This window comes from Miscanthus floridulus, chromosome 1, assembly GCF_019320115.1.
Source record: "Miscanthus floridulus cultivar M001 chromosome 1, ASM1932011v1, whole genome shotgun sequence".
Lineage (NCBI taxonomy): Eukaryota > Viridiplantae > Streptophyta > Magnoliopsida > Poales > Poaceae > Miscanthus > Miscanthus floridulus.
Window position 1 is genome coordinate 33,148,968 of NC_089580.1, and position 24,808 is coordinate 33,173,775.

Below are 24,808 nucleotides of genomic sequence, written 5' to 3' on the forward strand. Positions count from 1 at the left end.
GGAGTATTGGAGCAGTTCTCCATTGTAATTAATCAGTCACCGGGCCACGTATGCATGCTAAGTTGAGGAAACAACAAAGCCATTATTTAGACCCGATGGGAGGGCATTAATAATACAAATAATTTGTTATACTATTATACCAAAGTAAGTTGTCATGATTGAGGACTATGAAATTTAATTGTAACAAATTATGTAGAAGGTGCACAAGTCTTGTGCATTTATAGTAGAGCTTACATGCATTCTCATTCAGCTCAGTTCCACATATACAAGATTACAAGTAGTGGAGGAACAAACGGCACGAAAAACACTAACTCCGTTTGGCATTTTGGCAGGAGGCGGCGACGGCGATCCGCATACATATATGATTCCGTGCAGCCTGAACTCCTTATTTCATTGTGTTCCGGGTGAATGCAAATTTGTATTTTGTAGCGGTGTGTTGAGCTTTGCTCAAGCTTCCCTTTTTAGCACCTTGTACTACTTGCAAATTAAATAGACAAATTAAAGCGTGTCTGGTCTGTTACGTTTTTGGGCTTGGTAGCATAGCATCCAAAACCGTGCCTTTACCATGCCCAATTAATCTACCATATACCATTGCAACTGATTTAGCCATGTCCTAATTTGCTACATTGTTTACTGCTTGCTATGAATGTTCAGTTAGAGACATTCAGAAAAAATCAGAGAGGTTTGGGAGCTGTTGTTGGGCCAAACGCCTAGATGCCTAACCCACCTGGACGGCCGAACCCATATCCCGACCTATCATGACAAGAAGGCAGCCTCAGCCCACAAAGAGCCCAACCAAACCTGACACCCGGTGCAGTGAGCAAGCAACAAACACCGAGTAGCTGGCAGCCGCGAGCATCATGCACGAGCAGCGGGGCGTGTCCTGGCGTCCAGCATATTCTGGGACGCTAAGGCATGTACAACCCATATATGGGTGTTCGTCTCTAAGCGCTTCGAATCTATCGTACAAACAGATATAAAGACAGGTCATACAACCCACAGACAGGAGGTCCGTCTCTAAACTGTTTAATGCTTTGCATGTAGTTAGAATCAACTATAAATAAATTTTTGTATATCATTATATGGCTATTTGATAGAAAATATATCAAGGATAAATAAGAGCAACATGATTACAATATTTTTAAAAACCATCAATATAATAATTATATTTCATATAGATGCAACGTCTTTTATCTAATTTCCTTTGTTTCCATAGCGTTGTCATATGTGCTTGATTAGATCCTTCTTGAGTTTTCTATGTGTTGATCGAGCTTTGATAGTGGAATTTCTACGAAGTACCTCTGCGAAGGTAGGATTAGGGTTGTCACTTGTACGCACTTCAGGTGGGAGCACTATCGTCGCACTTGGATTCTCATTCAAATCCAAGACTTCTCTAATTGAATCATTCTCATCTTCCACTATCATATTGTGAAGGATAACACAAGCTTGCATTATGTTGATAACGTCCCCTTGCTTCCATAACCTTGCTGGTCGACGAACAATATCAAAGCATGATTGCAGCACACCAAATGCGCACTCGACATCTTTCCAACAAGCTTCAATCATTAACACTATTTTGTATACCATTGTGTTGCTATTTGATAGAAAATAAATAAGCTTAAATAAGATGAACACCATTACAAAACTTTTTTAAATCGTCAATATAAATAATACATTTTATCTTTGTGTTACTTGTCTTGAAAAGATCCAATGCACTCTCTTGATGCCACACTTGGAATACATGTCTATGAGCGCATTATTGACGAAAGCACATGAAGCATCCATCTTAATCCGTTGCCTGTTCATGTAAACCATCACCCTGTTGGTTTGATCTCCCAACCACAGTGGCCCAACGGCCACTTGGGCCTTGACCTCGCGCCCTGATCGGGGGCGCCCAATCCATCTATGGCTGGCGGGCCTCCGTCACACTGCGCATTAAATAGAGGTGGGGTCGGCGGCTCTCAGTACGAGGTTCGCCTGAGCCGTACGCCCCACCTAGAAACCCTACTCCGATCTAACAGAGGGGCGCAGCCAGTGACGGGAAGCACCGTCGCCGCCACTGCACTGCGCCACCACGGTCTTCACTGCGTCGCTCTCTCTTCTCCGACCGTCGCTGCCTAGCGCAAAACTTCACCGATGAACCTGATGGCCAGATCCCCTACTCAATGGATGGTCAATGCCTAACCCTAGCTCTTCATCTCCCTCTCTGTCCCTCTCCGTTCAGACCATTACTACGAGAAACCCATTGAAACCCCACTGATCTACAACTAGATGATCCAAAGAGTGCTAACAATGGTATCAGAGACATCGATCTAGTGTGTGGATCTTGTCAGTGGCTAGAAACCGATTAGAAAAGAAAAGATAGACTAGATCCATTCGGATCTAGACAGAGAACGAAGAACCGCGTGGGGAAGATGAACGGTTTTTAAATCGGAAGAAGTAGAAACCCTAATCCTCGCAAAGAATAGAGACAAATGGGAGGGGTACCCATAACCCTAACCCTAACAGAAGGGAAAAGAAATGGACAGCGGTCCGGGGAAGTCTTACCAGGGCTTCCCTGCCGCCGTCACTATCGCCTCACGCGGGATGGAGCACCCACCGCCGGCTTGCTGACGCGCGGGAAGAGAATCAAAAGAACAGCAAAGAAAAGAATAGATTAGATCCTTCGGATCTGAGCAGACTGAAGGGGTTCCTTAACCCTAACCCTAACTAGGTGAAGATAGAAGGGGCTTAGCCTCAAGATCGCTTGATCCGAACCCTAAACCCGTGACTCGAACTAGGGGAAGAAGAATAGGAACCAAAACCCTAACCCTAGATCCAATCCCCATCCCCAAATCGGTCAAAACCGAGAGAAGCAAGATCCAAACAAGCAGAAACACAGAAGGGGAAAAAGAAAAGCAAGGCCGATGGCTTACCTTACCGCTGCCATCTCCGCCGTCATGCGGGAAAGACCGGACCGTGCCAGTGTTCGTCGCCGAGGTGCATCCACGCTGGTACGGGTATAGGGCGCCGACACGGTGCCGCTTGACGGCGGCGCACTCTCCTGATGGGGAGTGCGCTCGCCGGCAAGAGGGCCCGCGGTGGCGCCGTCTTTGTCTTCTCCTCCGGCGCGGCTCGCTGTCGCTCGAAATGCGTCGCGCTGCTGAGAGAGAGAGACGCGCGAAAAAGAAAGGGAGAAGAGGAAATGAAGCTAGGGTTTCTGCATCGCGGGCGGCCCGACGCTTTTTGTTCGCCCTAGATGCGCGCTCGGCCGTCGGATGCGCACGGACGGCCGAGATTGAGCGGGCTGCATCGCGGCCCAGGCAGGGCGCGCTGTCGTGGTACTTTGCCGGCCCAGGCCCACATTGCGGCCTGGGCAAGCAGTGCGTGTGCGCGAGGGAGAGGGGCCGGGCTGAATGTTTAGTTGGGCCGAGCCAGCTTCTGCTGTCTTGGGCCGAGAAAAGAAAAGAATGAGCCTGGTAATGTACAGTGGTGATTGAGAATTATTTTATTATTTTCAGAAGCAGATTTCAATGATTTCATCCAAAGAATGATTTAAAATCTCTGATAATTTCTGCACCAACATGTTAGAATTTTCAAAGAGTAGAAAAGTACAGAAAAATGCTTTTGAAAAGTGGAAAAAGAAATTTTGTCAAGTTTCCGCTGCAAAGTTAAAGGTTTATTGTCTTCTAATTTGAAGAGCAGTTATAGTTATTCAGTAAATGATGAAAAGTTTATCCTCCAGTTAAAATTAGAACCAGCTGGAAAATTTTAATTGGAGGAATAGTCGATTGATAGTTAAGATAAATTATAATATTGTTATTTTCTGACCAACGTTGATAATAACAATATTATAAGTTTATTTATGAGTTTAAGTTTAAAGTTAAATTATGGTATTGTTATTTTCTGACCAACGTTGATGATAACAATATTATAATTCTTTGAGTTTTATGATTAATGTTTAAATCTCTGATAAATTTTGCATCAAAGTGACCAATTTTTTAGAGAATAGATAAAGATCAAAGAATGCTCTTAAACTAGAAAAATGTATTTTCATGTTTCCGCAGCAATGAAGTTGATTATCTTCTAATTAAATTCGAACCAACGGGAGAATTTAATTTTGAGGAACAGTTCTATGTTTTCAACATTATTGAATTTCTATACGTTAATTCCATTTCTGCCCAACGGTGATGTGGAATTAATGTAGAAGAATGATGTTTTATTCTATTTCTGCCCAACGGTGATATAGAATAGAACATAAAGATTTCAAAGTTTAATGAGCATTATTGTTGAATATTTTTTCAGACAAAAGACTTCTATGCTTTCATTCTTGAAGGCAGTAAGAGAAATGAGCTGGGTACTTGTGACTCAGATAATGAAATGCCTAAGGGCAAGGTATGTATGAAAGAATATCATTGCTTAAGGGACTATGTTCTCTTTAAAGAATGGCTTCAAAAGAAAAGAATTCTAGGATATTGATCCAAGAAAAGAGATAGATCAATGAGAGTCTTCATTGATAAATGTCTTTTATGTACTCTCTGTGAAGAAGAATTTATTTTTAGTTTTACTTATGAGAGTTGTAAAAGTCATATACATGATTAAATATGTGTGTTAAAAGAATATTCGGATTTGTTTCTGAATTTGATGATTGAACACGAGCCAATCCTGGCATTTATGTTGGTTCAAGGGAATTGTCTCGCGTGGCGGGAAAAGTTTGAGAAAATACCCGCATGGCGGGGTAAAGTTGGCATAGTACTTATCCCGCATGACGGGAGAAGGATACGATGACTCATGTGCTCTAAGTGTATTCCATACATGGAGAGAAGTTTGAGGTAGCTCTTATGCTATCCTAGAATTGACCGTACACTCTGATTGTGTCATGGTCATTAAGTACTCAATGAGTTTAAGAACAAAAGAAAGTTGCATATGAACCAAAAGATAAGAATGATATGCAAGCGTGACTTGCAGAAGTATTGATAATAATAGACTAAGTTGAGTTTTGAAATGTAATGAGGAAAATGTACTCCCATACGAATTTTGTTTGCATGATGTAATCATGTGGATGAAGTAAGTAATCAAAATTTCCTCGTTAACAAGAGTTCTGAATGTTTTTCGAAATTATGGTAGAAAAGTTCATACCACATTTCAAGGGGGAGAAATGTAAGATTAATTAAGAAAGACAATTAAGAAAGATACTTCCCTATACTTCAGATAATGCAATGCATACTATGCATTGAAGGTAAAAGTAATCTATAAAAGATGAATGTGATCGTTGAGGGAGTAAGACGGTCATAATAATGATACCCCTAAAGTAAAGAAATAGCTAAATTCCTGGATCTTTTACAGTTCCGATAGGAAGATAGCATAGTCAGCTAGTATTTATACTGGATGACGCCATATGAGTTTTTAGCAGATTAAACCTAAAATAAGAAATTTGAAGATACACCATCTTTACAGAAGATGGAGTAATCTGGGGGAGCATGGTATGTAGATACCTAAAGCTTGAACAGAAGTAGGATTACATATCCACTACAGTGTTTAGAGCAATAAATTGCTTAATACATATTGATGTTGTATGACATATACAACACCTGATGTTAGCTCTTAAAGAAGATGAATAAGTAAACAAGGATCTTATGATACAGGAGGCTATAGAACATTTGCCTTTTGGCAATAAAGAGCAACAATAGCCCCATATGAAAGAAGTGCCACGAGGCCCCAGAAGGTCTCAAAGAATAAGAAAGAAATTCAAATGGAGGATAATTTCACCTCATTTGAAAAGCCATGAGAGGCGTTCACTCGTCTAAATGGCAAGAAGCAAAGGAAGATGAAATAAAATTGATAAATACCAACGATGTGTGGGACTTAGAAGAAATTCTCAATGGAGCCAAAATAGTAGATTGTAATGGGTCTACAATACAAAGGTGACTCCAAAGGGAATATAGAAAGATATCAAAAGGGAATATTGAAAGCTACAAAGCGCCACTTATGGTGAAATGATTTACACAAAGAGAAGGAATATATTATAATGAGCATGCAATGATTCTTTTAGAATTATAATGGTGTTAGTGGCACATTACGATTTACAATTACATCAAAAGATGTAAAGACACATTCTTCAACGGGGATTTGTATGGAAAAGTTTATATGGCATAACTCAAAAGGTTTTGTCGTGGAAGGAAAAGAATGTAAGAAATATTGCCTGAAGAAATCCATTTATGGATTAAAGCAAGCTTCAAGACATTGGTACTTGAAGTTTGACAGTACAATAAGAAAGTTTGGGTTTTAAAGAGAATGTAGAGGACAATTGTATTTATGCAAAGTTTAAACATGGGAAATTTATTTTTCTAATCCTGCATGTGGGTAGCACCTTACTCGCTAATAGTGGTGTTAATCTACTGTTGGAGAAGAAATAGATCTTGTCCTCAAATTTCAATGAGAATGATCTTGGTAAAGCGTCATTCGTTCCAGGAATTGGAACTTACCGAGACAAAAGGAAAAGGGGTATTAGAACTATCTCAAGTGTATACTTAGAGAAGATTCTAAAGAAATAAAGTATATATGAGCATATACCTGCGCCTGTTCCTATAGTTAAGGGTAATAGTTTTTGGAACTTTCAGTGTTCCAAGAACGAATGTGAGATCGATCGAAAGGACGTCCTATATGCTTCAACTGTTGGAAGCTTAATGAATGCTTATAAGTAAGAACTTACCCTGACATAGTTCATGTATCTGGGATGTTTTGGCAGAAGTCCAGTCCAGATATAGATCACTGGAATGGAGTTGAGAATGTTTTACAATTGTGCAAAGATTTATAGGCTTCATGGTGAGTAAGAAAGAATAAGTACTCTCAAATAATTGTGGGTACAAATGTTAAATTTTGGCGAGATGTTTAGTGAAACCCACATAGTAGCTAACACTCGCAGTTAGAGTTTTATTGTGGAAAAGCTCCAAAGAAACAGTTGTGGTGTCATCAAAGATGCATACCCACAGTATAGCTTGATATGAGGCTTAAAGGACAGGCGAAGTGGTTAAAAGAACTTACACCTGGAATTGATAATGGTATACAACAGCAATAACCATTTAAGTAGTTCGCTCCTATAACAACGAGTCAAGTGTGCTACCAAACACATTGACGTTAAAGTTGTACGTTGTGAAGGAGAAAGTCCGGAATCATACTAAAAGTATTGAACATATAAGTAACAAGCAAGTGCTTGCGGATCCGCGTACAAAAGGCTTACCACCCAGTGTGTTTGGAGAACACACAGTCGACATGGGTTTATGGTATAGCCTATGATTTCCGGACAATAAAGGGCCCAAAGTTAAAGAATCTGTTTCAGAACAGAGATGTGTATTGTAGTTGTTAAGTCTATCGGCGATTGACCGTGACGATGAAGCATGCTCTATGCACTAATCTGTGATGGAACAAATAAAAGTGAAAAGGATTAAAGTCAAAGTTTAAAGTTAAAGTATGAGTTGAGATCAAGGGGGAGAATGTTGGTTTGATCTCCCAACCACAGTGGCCCAACGGCCACTTGGGCCTTGACCTCGCGCTCTGATCGGAGGCGCCCAGTCCATCTATGGCTGGCGGGCCCCATCACACTGTGCATTAAATAGAGGTGGGGTCGGCGGCTCTCAGTACGAGGTTCGCCTGAGCCGTACGCCCCATCTAGAAACCCTACTCTGATCAAACAGAGGGGCGCAGCCAGTGACGGGAAGCACCGCCGCCGCCACTGCACTGCGCCACCACGGTCTTCACTGCATCGCTCTCTCTTCTCCGACCGTCGCTGCCTAGCGCAGAACTTCACCGATGAACCTGATGGCTGGATCCCCTACTCAATGGATGGTCAGTGCCTAACCCTAGCTCTTCATCTCCCTCTCTGTCCCTCTCCGTTCACACCATTACTACGAGAAACCCATTGAAACCCCACTGATCTACAACTAGATGATCCAAAGAGTGCTAACACACCCATCCTCACCTAGCTTTGCATCGGCTGTGATCACGCATGCTCACCAAGGTGAACTCATCTACAGTTCTGCACTCACATTGCTATGCTGCATCTCATGGAACATTTCCAATGCCTTCCTGAACTGAGCAGCCTGCTCATAACCATCAATCATCGCGATCCATGATACTGTCTCTCTCTCAGGCATACCATCAAACCGGTCTCTTGCTTCATCAGCCTGGCCTCCGAACACTCCTCACTTGCATGCCGTCAAACAACTTCCAAGCTGAGTTCATATCAGCACACTCTGCTTACATATCAACCAACGTGTTCTCCACCCCGAGCTCTCTGAGCACGCTCGCCGCCCCCAGCAGCGTACGCAGTGACCAGCGAGCTCACCACATGGCCGTTGTGGCCCATCCCGAGCTTGACCTTGGGGGAGAGCTGTGGGAGAGGAGCCGCCGCCGAACCACAACCGCGACGAAGGGTCTCGGCCGCCGCTGTCACCGTCGAGGCGCCCTTGCTCTTCGTAGATCCGGTGACTTCCTTGCTTTTCCTGGCCAAGGCGCTCGACATGTTGGGCGACGAAGAGAGCAGAGTCCCTCACACGCGTGACCAAACCAGACACCCCCCCCCCCCGCACGGGATCCACGCGCCGTCGACTCGGCCATACATCGCTGCTGGAGCTGTCTTCTATGCATCGGAGAACGGGACGTTCCCGTCGTCTCACGAGGCGACGCCGGTGCCGTCTCCAGGCTCGCACAGGGTGTTTTTCGTAAAAGATGCAACGAAGAGACGGGGCTAAGGGACCCGTTGTACATGCTCTAAGGTTCTGGAACTATATATACCTTGGCCGTGGTCGGAGGAGAAATATAATGCTTGGTGAAAATCCAGTGTCGGAGCAATTACTCCAATAGACACATAGGTAGCATAGTACATATTCATTTGCTACCACTTATTACAAGCATCAAGCAATCGCAGACCACTCCTGCCCTATTTAACTCACCTGATCGATCAACAATGCTCGATTACTTATACAGCTTTCATCCCACTCATCGCTCCAGCTCCTCTTATGCCACACTATATATACCACATTATATTGTAGTCCACAAACTCAGATTGGCGATTTGAGAATGGAGGGCACCAGGATAAATTTTTACGGGGCAAAACAAATGTAAGTTGTTATAATCGAACGAGTATAATGAAAGTTTTGTTAACCTGTGCAGAAGATGATACGTCCTCACTCCTCAGTTATATATACTTGTCATTTCGGTTGTGTTGCATATGTGAGGTTTGGTTCACAGAGACATATATATATATATATATATATATATATATATATATATATATATATATATATATATATATATATATATATGTGTGTGTGTGTGTGTGTGTGTGTGTGTGTAACGCTTTGCTTGTTCAGGATCCAGCACTTGACAGCAGCTGCAGTGAACGGCGTGCAGGATCAAGGATTAACAATCGCCAGTTTCATTTGTGTACCAGCGTGTGCGGACGTTTCAGGCACTTCAGCTGAAGGACGGTGTTAGAAATGTGTCGAATATTTATTCGTACTAATGGGTTACAGTGGACTTTGTTAGAAATATAGGATCATTAGGAGCAGATCTAGTGGGTGGAAACTTTACTAATCATGACATAAACAAGTAGATTATCCTAGTACATGAACTAGAGAGAAAGAAGAGAGGGGAAGAGGGGTAGAAGGGGCTGACCGTCCTGTTCGGAGGCGGATGAAGCCAAGGAGTCGGTGGCGAGGTCGACGCGCGGGGTGAGTGGCTCCGATGAAGGTGCTGAGGTGCTCGTCCCGGCGGCGTAGATCCAGTGATGAGGGCGGTGGCACTGGCAGTGGCGCTTCTCGTCGCTGTCAGCGCTGCCCTCTCGATCGGACTAGGGTTAGGATGTCGGTGGGGAGTTGGCGGCTACGGTGAACCTCGTACCCAGTGTCTCTGCCCCTACCTTCCTCTTTATAGCGCTGCGCGACGAGGGGCCGCCAACTATGATTGGGTTGGGCGCCCGCGTTCAGGGCGCGAATCAAAGGCCCAAATTGGTCGTTGGGCCAACTTGGTGGGGATCAACCTAACAAGCTTGTGTTGTAATTAGCGTATAAGGTTAGATGAGCTAGGTGTTGGCTCTTGTAACCCGGCCCCTCTATAAAAGGAGTAGGGGGCTACACTTGTAACCATCATTTGAGTAGCAACACAGAGTGACAGGCTCGCGGGGGGTGCTGGCGATTTTGGCTAGCGCACCGGGTGGCCGGTGTCACGGTATCGAGGAGGAGCATCCGTAAGCATGCCCCGGGGACGTAGGCTTCGCCGAACCTCGTTACCAAATATCGAGTCTCCTCTGTGGTGTGTGTGTGTGATCTCTCGTAAGCATCTCACCTAGGTAGATCCAAGCAATCGCTTCCGCGTTAGGCGCCCATATCACAACATATGGTGATAAGAGCTGACCCCCGACGAGGTTTTCTTATTCTGTAGACACCTCTTTTCAGTGATGTAGCCCCGTGTGCCTTCAAGGGGGAATTATGTGTTCATCAGAGGTCCAAGCATCCCTATCGCTTAACCATGCATGAAGGGATTCAATAAGCTGTAAAGCGCACCCGTGATCCTTAAACTTATTTATGATACCAGATTGGTCTATATACTATTATTAATCTGCAAATATGGGTCCGTAAATGCGTTGATTATGCCACTCAAGTTCCAAATTTCATTAATCAGCATATACTTGCTTGTGTGGCGTGCTACCATGATTACATATGAGAAGGAGAGAGAGAATCTCGAAGGAAATAATGTTATGATCGCCTGGAATTCTTGGTGAAATGGATGCAACTTTTGATGCCAAATTGACAGATCAACAATAATAGGACGGTGAAGAATCAAATGCAAATTAATAGTTTATTATGGGCCATAATGATATCTCCGAATAAGTGCATTTAATTCTTTAATGTGATTATATTGTCCATCTAGTCCAGTAGTCTCGCAAATAAGTATACATGCGTGTGCATTTGTTAAAACAATTGGCAGCGTAACCCCTCCTCAAATTATAGTTTTTTCTAACTTTGATCAAGTTTATAAAAATGCACTAACATATAAATCTTTAGATTAGTTGCATTTTAAAGTTTTCATAAAATATACTTTGTTACTGCATTTATATATCGAAACTCATAGATGCTAGTATACTTTTTTTTGTAGAAACATGACTAAAAGTAGAAAAGTTTGATTTAAAAAAATCAAAGAGAACTATAATTTGGAATGCTGGAGTACTTAATTTGCCTATTGATGCTTGTGTGTGTATTACTTCCTCCGGTTCTTTGAATGCCATTGGAAATAGTATTGATTCTTTCGAACTTAGTATTTGAATGGTACTGTCAACATAATTTGACATTTGAAATTCGAAACAAATGGGAAATCCGGCATCTCACAGCGAAGAACGAACCAGTGCGTATGTATATGGTACCACCAAATTACCAAGACGGAGGAACTACTCAAAAGACACATATATATAGCTAACATAGTAGTATAGTACACATTCATTTGTTACCACTTTACTAGTGGCTGGAATCCTCTCCCGCCCCCTACTTAACTAGCCTGATCAACCATGCTACTCGTTGACATATACAACTTCCGTCCACGCATCGGCAAATCAGCGCACAGCTCCTCTTATGCATTTGACATCACCCTGTTCGCTGGATCGTATCAGCCATACTTATCAGTCATGATATAGTGTTTTTCTCTTACAATAAAACAGCATCAGCCTGCTACGAACAGGTGAGTACCACAACTACTGCAGCCTGTAGTCCACTTAGCTAGCGGCTGGAATAGTGAGGCGATTTGAGAATGGAGGGCACCGGGACAAATTCTGACACCCATGACCAAAGTACCTCGGTTGTATAACCTGTCGTTCCGGCTGTTGCAGAAGAGGTTTGGTTCAACGAGACCTCACTGGTTCAGGATGACCCAGCACCAGGAGCTCGATGAAAGCAGCACGGCCGGTGGAGAACGAAGGCTACCCGACGCGCACGGCGAAAAATTCCCAGCAAGTTCAAGTGCCGAGATTTTTTTTGAATGAACAAGAGGGGTTTATGGCCCCTACTGAATAAATTAAGGTAATAAATAAAGTACACTGGGGAAGTGTCAGCCAACAGAGAGAAGAAAAGTCGAAGAAGCTAACTAAAAGAGAAGCTAGGGAACCAGAAAGGAGAGGGAAAAAATTAGCCTAAGCACTATCACCGACCTCAAACTTATGTGAAACCAATTATCCATTCTTGCAGTCTTGGTGAGTAAATCTTCTTGGCACGCAGTAGGAGTGCGTCCATTTCCACGAGGAACAGGCTTTTGCATATTTGAGTCGTGGCATTGATCTGCCTGAAGATCATGTTATTTCTGGCCATCCAGATAGCCCAGCTCAGAAGGATGATGATTTCCATGAAGAAGGGGCGGTTCAGCTGACTTCTGAGGCGCTCTAGATTGGAGAAGGGATCGGCGCTGGGATCGACATTCAGGTTTATGGCCCTCCAACAATCTTGTGCAAAGGTGCAACTTATGAAGAGACGCTCCACTGTCTCTTCCACTTGTTCATCACATAAGACGCAATTGTAGTCTTCCATCTCCATATTTCTTCTTCTGAGAAGTCCTCTAGTGCTTAGCCTGTCTTTCATTAGAAGCCAGGAGAAAAAACAATGCTTATTCTGACAGGAGGTTTTCCAGAGCCATTTGAATGCAGGGTGAATGTTATAGTGACCGCTCAGCTGTAAGCTTTCCTTGAGAAAAAATTAGCCGACCCCCATGAGTAAGCCCAAGTATCAAATAGATCAGACACTTGTGTTCTTTGTAGGATGCTTTGAAGCTGGCCCAATTGGGAGAAAGCCTGCACAGAGAGTGGCAGGTGAAAGAAGCTATGCAGATTGGTGGCTGACTTTACCTCGGCAAAGGTGAGCTTCTTCTTTTTTGAAAAGGAGTATAATTCTGGGAAGTTCAGCTTGGGCACCATTCCACACCATAGGTCATCCCAAGACAGACATGTCCTTCCATCTTGTATGTTAACAGACGCCATACCCTTGTATTTGTCAATGAGTTTAAGAATATCTCGCCACCAGAATGACCCAATGTTTGTTGCTGCTGGTAATCTTCCATTTTGGTAATATTTTTCCCAGACTAAATTTACCCAAGGCAAGTCTTCCCTGTTGAGGGACTTATGCAGATATTTGAGAGATTCAACCGAAATGCGGCCGAGCACTGCTTGCAGGATGCGGTCCAGGGCAACGCGGTTCAGCGCTTTAACAGCAGAGGCATCACGCGGCTGCTATACACAGTCTTCCCGCTGCTTATAATAAGTTGTTTCTGAAGGGACTGAGAGTCCGTTAGACATTGTTTCTGATATAATAAGTTTAGAGTTAACATTTTCAAAAAAGAAAAATCAGAGAAGTTGTGGTGCCAGCTGTGTTCGGCCAAAGCCTAGACGCCGAACCGCCTGGACCCATATGCAGGACTATGATGACGATCAGAGCAGGCAGGCGGCAGGCCCAACACAAATTAAAAAGAGCCCAACTAACCCAGTGCAGCCACTCCAGGAAAACAAACAGTGTAGTGGGTGAGAACTGAGAAAGGAAACGGGTTAGTTATTTTTTAAGAGCCCACACAACGCAAACCATAATGCTGGGAAGCGGGGGTCTGTTCACCCGAATGGCTTGGTTGGTGGGCCGCGTCGCTAGCCCAATAACCTCCTGCTCCTTCGTTTCTCAAATTAAAGAATTCCTCATTCTTATCCACTTGTTCCTATCGCTCCTATCCGCTGGCTTCTTGCCTCCGAGCGCAACGCTCTGCTCATCCACTCATTCCTATCCAATCCATTTGCTTCATTGCCCCTCATTTCTCTCTCCCATCACATAGCAACGAGCACCGACGGTCTACGACATGCCGGTGAGTCATAGCGTGGCGGTGTAGAGGCAAGAAATCCCCAACAACATGCAGTCTGCGTAGAGGTGAGCTCGTGTCAACGCGGAGGCAGGCGAGCCCCGACAGCAGTCGCTCGTGCACGACGACGCTAGGCTAGCAAGCCGCGCGGGCGACAGTGTGGAGGCAGGAAAGCTCCACGGCACGCGCTCCACAAAGAGGCGAGCTCGCGGCGACGCAGAGGCAGGCGAGCCCTGACGGCAGCCGCTCGTGCGTACCGAAGCTAAGCCAGCGAGCCACTTCCAAGGCGCAGCGCTCGACTGCTAGATCTGCGCTCAGCAAGTACATGTTGTGCTATGCTGAAAGTGTATGTTTTAATTGTTTCAGAGGTCTATTGCAAGCGCTTCATACATATGTTGCAAAAGTAGGTCAGGATGTTGCACATGTTGTAAGAGTATGTTTCAAATGTTTTATGTGTTTTTAGTCTTATGTTACAGCAAGTGTTTTTATGTTGCAAGTTGCAAGTGTTTCATGTGCATGCTGCATATGTTGCAGTGACTATATATGTATGTTGCAAGTGTTTTGTTCTAAATATTTGAGATGCTTAAGACGTATGTTGCTTGTGTTTTTATCTCGTGTTGCATATGTTTTACGCATACGTTTGGAAGTGTTTCATTCCGTTGCATATGTTTCATACATATATTGCAAGTTTTTTATCTAGATATTGCATATATTCTGCAATAGCTACACACTTTTTCTGATGTTTCATATGTATGTTGCAAGTGTTTCAATTAATTCAGACATATATTGCAAGTGTTTCATCTAGATGTTGTAAAAGTAGATCTAGTGTTGTTCATGTTGCAGTAAGATCCATTTGTTACATATGCTGGGCCCGCCTACATACGCGTGGGTACGGAGTGGCCGCCACTATACGGTTGCGGGACACAGAGCGACCCGGTACACGAAGCGCGTGCAGGCGGGCACGGGACACGGAGTGGCGCGGGGCTAAACACGGTGCGGGCACATTACACGGAGTGACACAAGTCCCCATGTGAAACATGGCACAGCAGGCACGGGCGGGCGTCCAGTGCTAACCCCGTCTGGACGTCCACGCACTACCGCAACACGAAACGTAGGCTCGCTTCCGCCCCCAAATGCAAACGCACTCCCTCTCGTGGGAGTGAGATTTTTTTTTAGCAGACTCTCGTGAGAGTGAGATGACAGTTGGCAGAAGCCATTGGGCTGGGCTGGGCTGGGCTGGGCTGGGTTGTGTGGGCAGGCCAGCGCGCCGGCCGCCGAGGAATGGAATTAAGGAATTCCTGGAATTAACGACCAAAAGGCCCGCGACACCGAGGAGCTTATAACAATCAAAATGTGCCCAGGGCCCAGGCCTGCATCGTGTCAGAGTCTGAGGGCGGTGGCGCGTGGCATCTGCGCACTTGACAGCCCACACAACGCATGCAACTGACATTGCTGCTCGACTGTTGTGAGTATGTGCTTTTTCCTTTGATGGATAACACAAACAAATGCAGGAGCTTGTATTGCAAGAGCATCTGCATCTGAATATATATACGTACGTAATTCATGCAAAAACAAACTAACAACGACCATTTCAAGAATAAACTAAAAACTAATGTACACCTTAAACTCAAATAAATAATGTTTTGAGCTCGATCTGAACTTCTTGATCATCAAATGAACGACGATAATTATAAGTATATTAAACAAACGGGGAGAGATGTGGTGGTCATGCTTGGCTCCTCGCACGCCATCCGCAGTAGAGCCAACAACTAACAACGTATGATGAGTTGGCAGCTATGCGAGTGGCATACAGGGAGCCAGGCATATCCCGGCCCGCCGGCCTTTTTCACCCTACCTCTTTATTTCCGAGTTCCGACGACCGACCTGCGCCATAGCAGCTACTACTGCCGATGCTTCTTCTTCTTCTTCCAACCGCACGGACGTAGGAGTACGCCTAGTATCTACCCGTCTCCAAACATCGACCACACCGCAATGCCATGCACATGCTCTTCGATCATTCCCTGAACTTGCAGCTGCAGGGTTTATCAGCATATGCCAGCACAGCTGGAACAAGCAGGTAGCTACCTAGCTGTGTGCGGCACTGCAGCATATGCCTAGCTTTGGAAAGAAGAGAAGCAACTCCTATTACACACACACAAAAAAAAAAAAAACAGCCAAATTAACCCAGCGTTTCTCTTCTTTCTCTCGTAGTTGCAGCTAGCTAGCAGACTACTACGGCGAGGTCGAGGTCGAACACAGCACAAGGGAGCTATATAGAGAGATGCCCAGTAGAGAAAGAAGAGAGAGATCGGGAGGGGGGACGATATATAGCTAGAAAGGACAATAATGCACACTTGCACAGCACGGACGACACAGAGAAGAAAGGAAGAGAAGAGAACGGATGCTTGCATTGCTTTGCTTGTTGAGAATTGAGATGACCTGGGACGACTGGGGACTGGGAGGAGCGAAGAGGTAGCAGAGAGCTATGACTATGAGCGACCGGTGGAGTAGAGGATTTGGGGGACTTTGTGTGTATTCTATGAGCCCGGCCCCGTATAAATAGCGGCTCGTTCCACAGTCCAAACCCCAGCGCATGCAGCTCTCCCTCGCTGGCTCGCTCTAGCTTGCCCTAGCCCCTAGTAGCTAGCTTCTCGCTCTGCCGCCGTCCTGTCCCATCATCTACTATCTATCGTGCGGTCGTCGTCCCAGTCCACACAGCACACAGGCACACACACATGGCCGCACATTGCATGCTCCTCCAAGCAGCAGCAACTCAGGTCATCGGCGCATCACGGCCGCATGTATGCAGAAGGGTGGCTCCGTTCGGCTTATCTCATATTCGGTTTGTTTGGGTTTTTTTTTCAGTCGGTATTTTTCTCTCACAACAATTCAGTTAGAACAGTATTTTTCAGTCAGTTTCAGCCAAAATTCTACCAGCCGAACGGGGCCGAAGAGTTTCAGTGTGTAAAGTTTTAGGAATATATTGAGATGTCGTATTGAGTGTTCGAATACTAATAAAAAAATAAATTACAGAATCCTTCGGTAAACCGTGAGATGAATTTATTAAGCATAATTAATCCATCGTTAGCACATGTGTGTACTGTAGCATTTTTTTTAATTAAATTATAAACTAATTAAGCTTAAAAGATTCGTCTCGCAAAATAATCGTAATCTGTACAATTAATTTTTTTAGTCTATATTTAATATTCTATACATGTATCAAACATTCGACATCGTTATTATAGTGTAAACTTTTGGAGGCTCAGTTTTCCCATCCATCCATATATACATGCACACGCGCATGCCAACAAAGGCCGCAAGAATAGGAATAATAAAGTGGGGCGCTGGCTACGCCCAAGTGAAAACCCTAGACAGGGCCCTAGCTGCCATAGTGCATGTCACATGTCAGGGTGGTGGCTACACCTTGCCCTGCTGCCTACCTGCACGTCGGCCAGCCGGCCAGCCCTTGTTTAGTTCTCATCCAAAATTTTACGTCCTGTCACATCAAATGTTTTAAGTCTAATTAGTTCATAATTTGATAATAAAATGCTATAATAACACATGTCACTACGGGAGACACGTGCTTTGCCAGTGCAATTGCACTCGGCAAAGAAGGATTTGCATTCGGCAAAGCCTTTGCCGAATGCTGCACTCGGCAAAGAGCTATCGGCATATCCCCTCACGGCAAAGGCTTATTTGCCGAGTGCCGCATGTCGGGCACTCGGTAAAGGATTTCCCGAGTGCCACGACGGCACTCGGCAAAGAAAAGCCGCTGTGATGGTCAGGTCACGGTGACGGCCCCTTTGTCGAGTGCCACGCGTCGGCACTCGGCAAAGAAATGTGTTTTTTATTTTTTTAAAAAAAATGCTTTGCCGAGTGCCTGCATCTGCACTCTGCAAAGCTTGTTTTCTTTTTTTGGATTTTCTTTGCCGAGTGTTGTAGGTAGGCACTCGGCAAAGCAGTTTGTTTTTTTTTTTTTGAATTTTCTTTGTCGAGTGCCTTGACCATGGCACTCGGCAAAGCTGGGAAGCTCAGTGTCCCAGATTCCCAGCTTTGCCGAGTGTCATGGTCATGACACTCGGCAAAGAAGTGAAAAAATTCAATTTTTTTGGTTTTTAGTCTTCCATCATTGCAAACAAGATATACATCATATATATATATATATATATATATATATATATATATATATATATATATAACACAACTATATATCACACAAATATATATAATACAAATGTATATCACAATCCACCACAAACACAAACATAGCATACAAGTATCACAATCTCGACTCTCAAGTCCAAACACACAAGCATAGTTCACAAGTGCATTATATCACAACGGCTGCCATTTGAAGCTCACGGCGACGGTCCGGGTTGGGATGGTCCAAAGTGCGATCCCAGCGACCCTCCGAGGTGGTTCGACGCCGCCCCAATTGATGCTGCACAAAATAGAAGAGATTGCACGTGAGCAACAAGAGAAGAGATAAATATTCAAGATAAATATCTGCCACTCACATGTGGAGATGTCTGGGTTTTAGACATCGTATGTCACAACTTGCTCGGAAACTTCTAAATTTTTTACCACAGCCTCTACATGCGATGACACGATACCTCGACAAGTTTCGTGATTTTCACTACTACAACAATCAATTTGCGCAGCGTGGCCAAAATACGCTCCGTGGCGGGCACCTTTTTTGCCCGCCACGGTTAACCGGTGGCCGACCAGCGAGGCCGGCCACCGGGGTGCCCGCTGCAGGAAATTGGTTTACCGCGGTGGGCAACCTTACCTGCCCGCCGCAGGAAATAGTTATTTACCATGGCGGGCGGTATGAATCGCCCGCCGCGGTTAATACGGTTTACCATGGCGGGCTCTTTAAACTGCCCGCCGCGGTAAAGACTTGATTTATCGAGGCGGGCGTTTTATGTTGCCCGTCGCGGTAAAGCCTGTACAAATACAGACCACAGACCCTCCTTCTTCTCCACGGGTCTTCCTCTCTCAAAACTCATGGGGGGAGGCTTTGCCCTAAAATTTAAGGAAACTTTTGATTTGAGTTGAAGGGCTTAGATTTGAGGGAGAAGGACATCATAAGAGGTTCATAAAGGCTCTCCCTCTCTCCTTCTATCCTCTCTCTCTATTTCCATCACCTAGAGTTCTCTTTAGATCTAGATCTAGATCTAGATCAATTTTAATAGAAAAAATGATGTCATGTATTTCTTTAACTTTAGATTCATCATAGATGCATGCTTCATCTTTCACATCGTCATTTCCTCTCTTTTTCATGATTTTGGACGTAAAAATCATCAATTTCTCCTAATTCTTCTTTATTTAATGTTGATTGTGATGGATAATGTTCGCAGATATGATGGATAGATCGGAATGGATGTACCGGATCGATAGAGTGAATGACCCGCGGTGCCTCTTTGAATTAAGGAAGTTTATTGCGGCTGGTAAAGCTCACCGTGAGAGATTGAAGCGGATGACAACCATATGTCCATGTTCTCGTTGCAAGAACCTGAAAGCCCACCGAGACAGCGAGGTGCAAACTCATTTGATCATGTATGGTTTCATCGAGGGCTACACAGTCTGGACATTTCACGGCGAAAGAGTTGGTGCGAGTGGCGGTGCATCTGGAGTTACCTCTTCGACGCCGACGACGACAGCACCACCAGTGAATAAAGATCCTTCCACAGCAGCTACGCCAGCCGACAGTGGCAACAGTTGTCGTGATTACATCACGGTGGATGATGTAATGCAAGACATGGCCGACGAAGCCGGCGACGGTGGTGATGGTTAGGATACTGTGAGCCAACCCGAGGATGTGTAGCTTGTTGAAGATCTAGTCAAACACTTCGATGAAGACGACATTGTGTTGGGTTGCCCAAAGTGGTTGGAGAATTTTAGAGAGTTGAAACAGGCGGCAGTTGATCCTCTCTATAAGGACGGCGGCGATTGTCCAAAGGAGTGCACGGCGCTCCGTTTTAACCTCCATATGTTGATGTTGAAGGCTCATCATGGTTGGTCTAACACTAGCTTCAATGAGTTGTTAAGCTACCTTGCCACCACGTACCCAACGGCTAACAAGGTGCCCGCCAATACTTATCGGGCCAAGAAGCTGATCCGGCCAGTGGCGATGAAGCTTAGAAAGTTTGATGCATGCCCTAACCACTGCATCCTGTATCGGGGCAATGAGTATGAGAATTTGACGAGTTGTCCGCACTGCGGCTTTAGTCGGTACAAGAAAAATGCTAGTTGTCGTGTGGATGCAGAAGACAAGGGAGGCTTGCGGGGTGGTCAGAAGAAGAACAAGAAGGGGGTAAAGAAGAGCAGTGTGGCCAAACAGATCTCGGCTTAGCAGGACGATGAAGAAGAGGGTTACACGCATAGGAAAAGTCCAACACTGTCGGTGTGGTACCTGCCCGTGACCGATCGCCTGCGTGCAATATTCGGGAACCCAGACGATGCCAAGCTCATGTCCTGGCATGCGTCTGCTGACCGCCTGAACGACGATGGCAAGCTACGGCACCCATCCGATGGCAAGCAGTGGAAGGATTTCGACAAGGCCTACCCGGAGTTTGGCAAGGAGCCTAGGCATGTTAGGTTCGCGCTAAGTACCGACGGGATGAACTCGTTCGGTGAGCTTAGCAGCTCACACAGCACTTGGCCCATCGTGCTCACCATGTACAACCTACCTCCCCATCTATGTTAGAAGCGTAGGTACCTTATGCTGACCATGCTTATCTCCGGACCGAAGCAGCCCGGCAACGATATAGATGTGTTCCTAGAGCCATTCATGGAGGAAATGAAGATACTATTTGATGTTGGGGTCCAGATGGTGGATGCATCCCGCAAGGAGAAGTTCACACTAAGAGCAATCATCTTTGTCACCATCACCGATTACCCCGGTCTCTTCTCACTGTCGGGGCAGATCAAAGGGAAGACCGGCTGCGTAATTTGCATCGACGGGATCTGCTACACTTACCTTAAGGGATCCAATAAGATGGTGTACACGAGGCATAGACGGTTCCTCGCAAAAAATCATAGGTATAGAAGAAGTATTATGAACAAATACTTTGACAATCAGGACGAGCCACAGCGTGATAAACCGACGTAGACTAGTTGGGGAACAAAGGTGTATGAGATGGTCAAGGACATGGATCAGGTGGAGTTTGGAAAGAAGAAGAAGCCGCCTGAAGAGGGGAGCAAGCAGATAAGGAAGCGAAAGCAGGACCAGACGGAGGAAGTCCCCTCTGCCGTTCCTTTCAAGAAGAAGTCAATTTTCTTCAAGTACCTGTCGTATTGGAAAACACTAAATACACCCCATGCCATCGACTGCATGCACCTGGAGAAAAATGTCTTCGAAAGCACGATTGGTGTCCTGCTGGACATCAAGGGTAAGACAAAGGATGGTATTAAGTCACGGACGGATCTTGTCAATCTAGGCATCAGGCCGGACCTTCACCCGGGACCACCTCAGAACGGTAAAGTCGATATCCCGGGTGCGGCCTGCAACCTAACGCAAGACGAGAGGATGAATTTTCTTAAGTTGCTTAGGGGTATCAAGGTGCCGACTGGTTTCTCTTCCAACATCAAGAGCCTGGTCTCCATGAAAGACCTCATAATGACCGGCTACAACTCACACGACTGCCACGTCATGCTGATGGTGTTCCTACCAATTGCGATTAGGGCTATCCGTCCAGAGTACGTGAAGATGGTCATCACACGGATGTCATACTTCTTTAATCGCATCACTCAGAAGGTCATTGATAAGGCTGAGCTGCCTGCCCTGAAGGAGTTCATCGCGGAGACCCTTTGCCAGCTCGAGATGTGCTTTCCACCATCTTACTTTGATATTATGCCACACCTAATGATGCATATGGTCGATCAGATCCATCAACTAGGCCCCGTGTACCTACACCAGATGTGGACGTACGAGCGGTTCATGTCCACCCTCAACAGATACGTCCATAACCGTGCTTACCCGAAGGGCTCTATGATCGAGGCATACACAATGGAGGAGCCCATGAACTGGTGTATGAGGTACATAAGAGATGGGAGGGTGATTGGGTTACCTGTCCATCACCACGAAGGCAAAACCTCAGGGATGGGGTGCACAGGCCAAAAAGTGCGCACCGATGTGGCAAACCGAATGGTGCAAGAAGCTCATTACAGCATCCTTCATCAGTTAGTGAGCATGGAGAAATATATTGAAAAGAACCTGGAAGAGATCCGCGCCGCTAATGATGGACAACGCACGGAGGCATGGGTCCAGAACCATCACAAGAGCAATTTCATAGAGTGGCTCAAAGAGCAACACATACCCCTTGAAGGATGCCCTGATGAAGATACGGAGACTGTTAAGAGGCTTGTGTTAGGCCCATCCAGCCAAATCACCATGTGGCAAGGGTATGACATCCAGGGCTATAGGTTCCACACAAAAGACAAGGACAAGAAGAGCTCGGCACAGAACTACGGTGTTCGATAGGAGGGCGAAGAAGAGTACACGGGCCAGAGGAGGCAATACTATGGGCAAGTTGAAGAACTATGGGAACTTGACTACGGCCAGAACATACGCATAACCGTCTTCCGTTGCCAGTGGGTCAAACCGAACGCGGTTGCAGTGGACAGTTATGGGCTAACCACCGTGGACCTCAAAAGTATCGGCTACAAAGATGACCCGTGGGTACTAGCAACCAATGTCGCACAAGTGGCCTACTATATATATGCAAAGGACCCAAAAAGGCATGTGGTTGTGTCTGGAAAGCAGCGGATTGTGGGAGCTGATGGGGTGCAGAGTCTCGAACAATACAATAACTACGCAGAGCTCGAGCTTTTTACCGATCATCCAAAGAAGATCAAGGCCGTTGAGGACCGATTCAACAAGTCCAGGATGATGCCGTGGGCCCGCCCCGATGGTGAGAAGAGGACGGTGAAAGCACCTGCACCAAAATGATTTATGTATCCCAGAGACATATATGTAATAATATAGCTCGATCTATTGAAGACAAGTTCTGTAACTTATTATTAATATCATGGAACCATACTACTCTACTAGTACTACTGAATCTACTACTACTACTATACAATACTACTCTACTAGTACTACTCAACCTACTACTACTATAGAATACTACTACTATCTATTATACTAATACTACTCTCTACTACTCACATGTACTCTACTACTACACAGCACTACTCTACTACTACTACACAGTACTACTCTACTACTACACAATACTACTCTCTACTTACACAACACTACTCTCTACTACACAGTACTACTACACAACACTACTCTCTACTTACACACTACTTACATAGTACTAAATATCAGTGCCCATAAATTTTAGATTAATAAGTTTTAGATTGGTAATAAATATCAGGGAGGAAATGAAAAAATATTAACCGTGGCGGGCACGTAACAGCGCCCGCCGCGGTTAATCGATTAACCGTGGCGGGCAATTTAAGGTGCCCGCTACAGTAAACATTTACCGCGGCGGGCGGATTATATTGCCCGCCGCGGTTAATCCATGCGCTATATATGTGCCGCTGCTCGCACAAATTTTCTTATTGCGTCGCGCCCTCGAATTCGACCCGAAGGGCTGCCGAAATATTGCGCCGCCACCGCCATCCCCGCCGCCGAGCTCCTCCGTGGTGACCCCCGCCCCCATCCTCCTCCCCCGTGCCCGTGCCCCACCCCCGTCCTCCTCTCCCTTGCCTGCGCCCGTCCCCGTGCTCCTCCGGTGCCCCGTCCTTGGAACCCTAGCTCCGGTGCGTCGCCGGCTTCGACCCGTCCGCCGCTGCCAAATTCCTCGACGGCCTTCTCCACCCTTCTCCAGTTCAGGCAGCACTACACAGCGCGCAAGGAAACAACGCCACCAGCGGTACGTGACCTAACCTCTGCATATATTTCGGATAGAGTCAAAACTGTGCTGTGCCGCATCAGGACTGATGTCTAAGTAAACTTCTGTGATGTGGACTTGCATTCTTGTGTACAAGGTTGGATTTTGTATAATGAGTAAACATAGCATTTGTGATTTTATTTTTTTATTTATGAACTAAAACTATGAAAACAATTATGAAACCATGTATGTTCATGAAAATTAGTAATGTGCATATGGAATGTCTACAAATAATGAAATAAAACATGTCTGTATAATCCTGCTGCTTGGTTTGCATGTCTCATGTATCTAAGATATTTTTACTATATTCTAGTACAGTTAAATGGCATATTTTTTCCTTTCATGTGAATACTTATTCAATCTGCTATCAGTTATATATTTTTAGTAATCAAACCTCCAATTGGGGGCATAGATACTGTGAGGTTATTTTGCAGTTGTATGAACTACTGAATGACCTTCATCGTATTTCACTTGAATCTGACAGGACACGCACAGCTATAGCTTTTGCCTATGAACACTACTAGTATACTGCCTACTACTACTCCCTCCTCCTCTACTCCTCTACTCCCTCCTATACTACTAGTATACTACTACTACTGCCTACCTCTACTCCCTCCTATAATACTACTAGTATACTACTAGTACTGCCTACTACTACTCCCTCCTCCTCTACTCCTCTACTCCCTCCTATACTACTAGTATACTACTACTACTACCTACTACTACTCCCTCCTCCTCTACTCCTCTACTCCCTCCTATACTACTATTCTACTACTGCTGCTCCTGTTTTTGATTTGTGAAAGGTTTTTGTTTAATGGGGCTGGTTCCTTTTTTGGCATATGCAATGATGAACTTTTTTGGCATTTGCCTCTCTTGCTTGTCATTGGCAGTTTGGCATTGCCAATTGCCATGATGCCCATTAATCCACTGCCTACACTCTACTACCTACACTCTACTGTCTACTGCCTACACTCTATATCTTGATGCAAATTTTTTTATTTGTGAAAGTTTTTTGAGATGGCTAGCTACTACTTATCCCCTTACTGGTA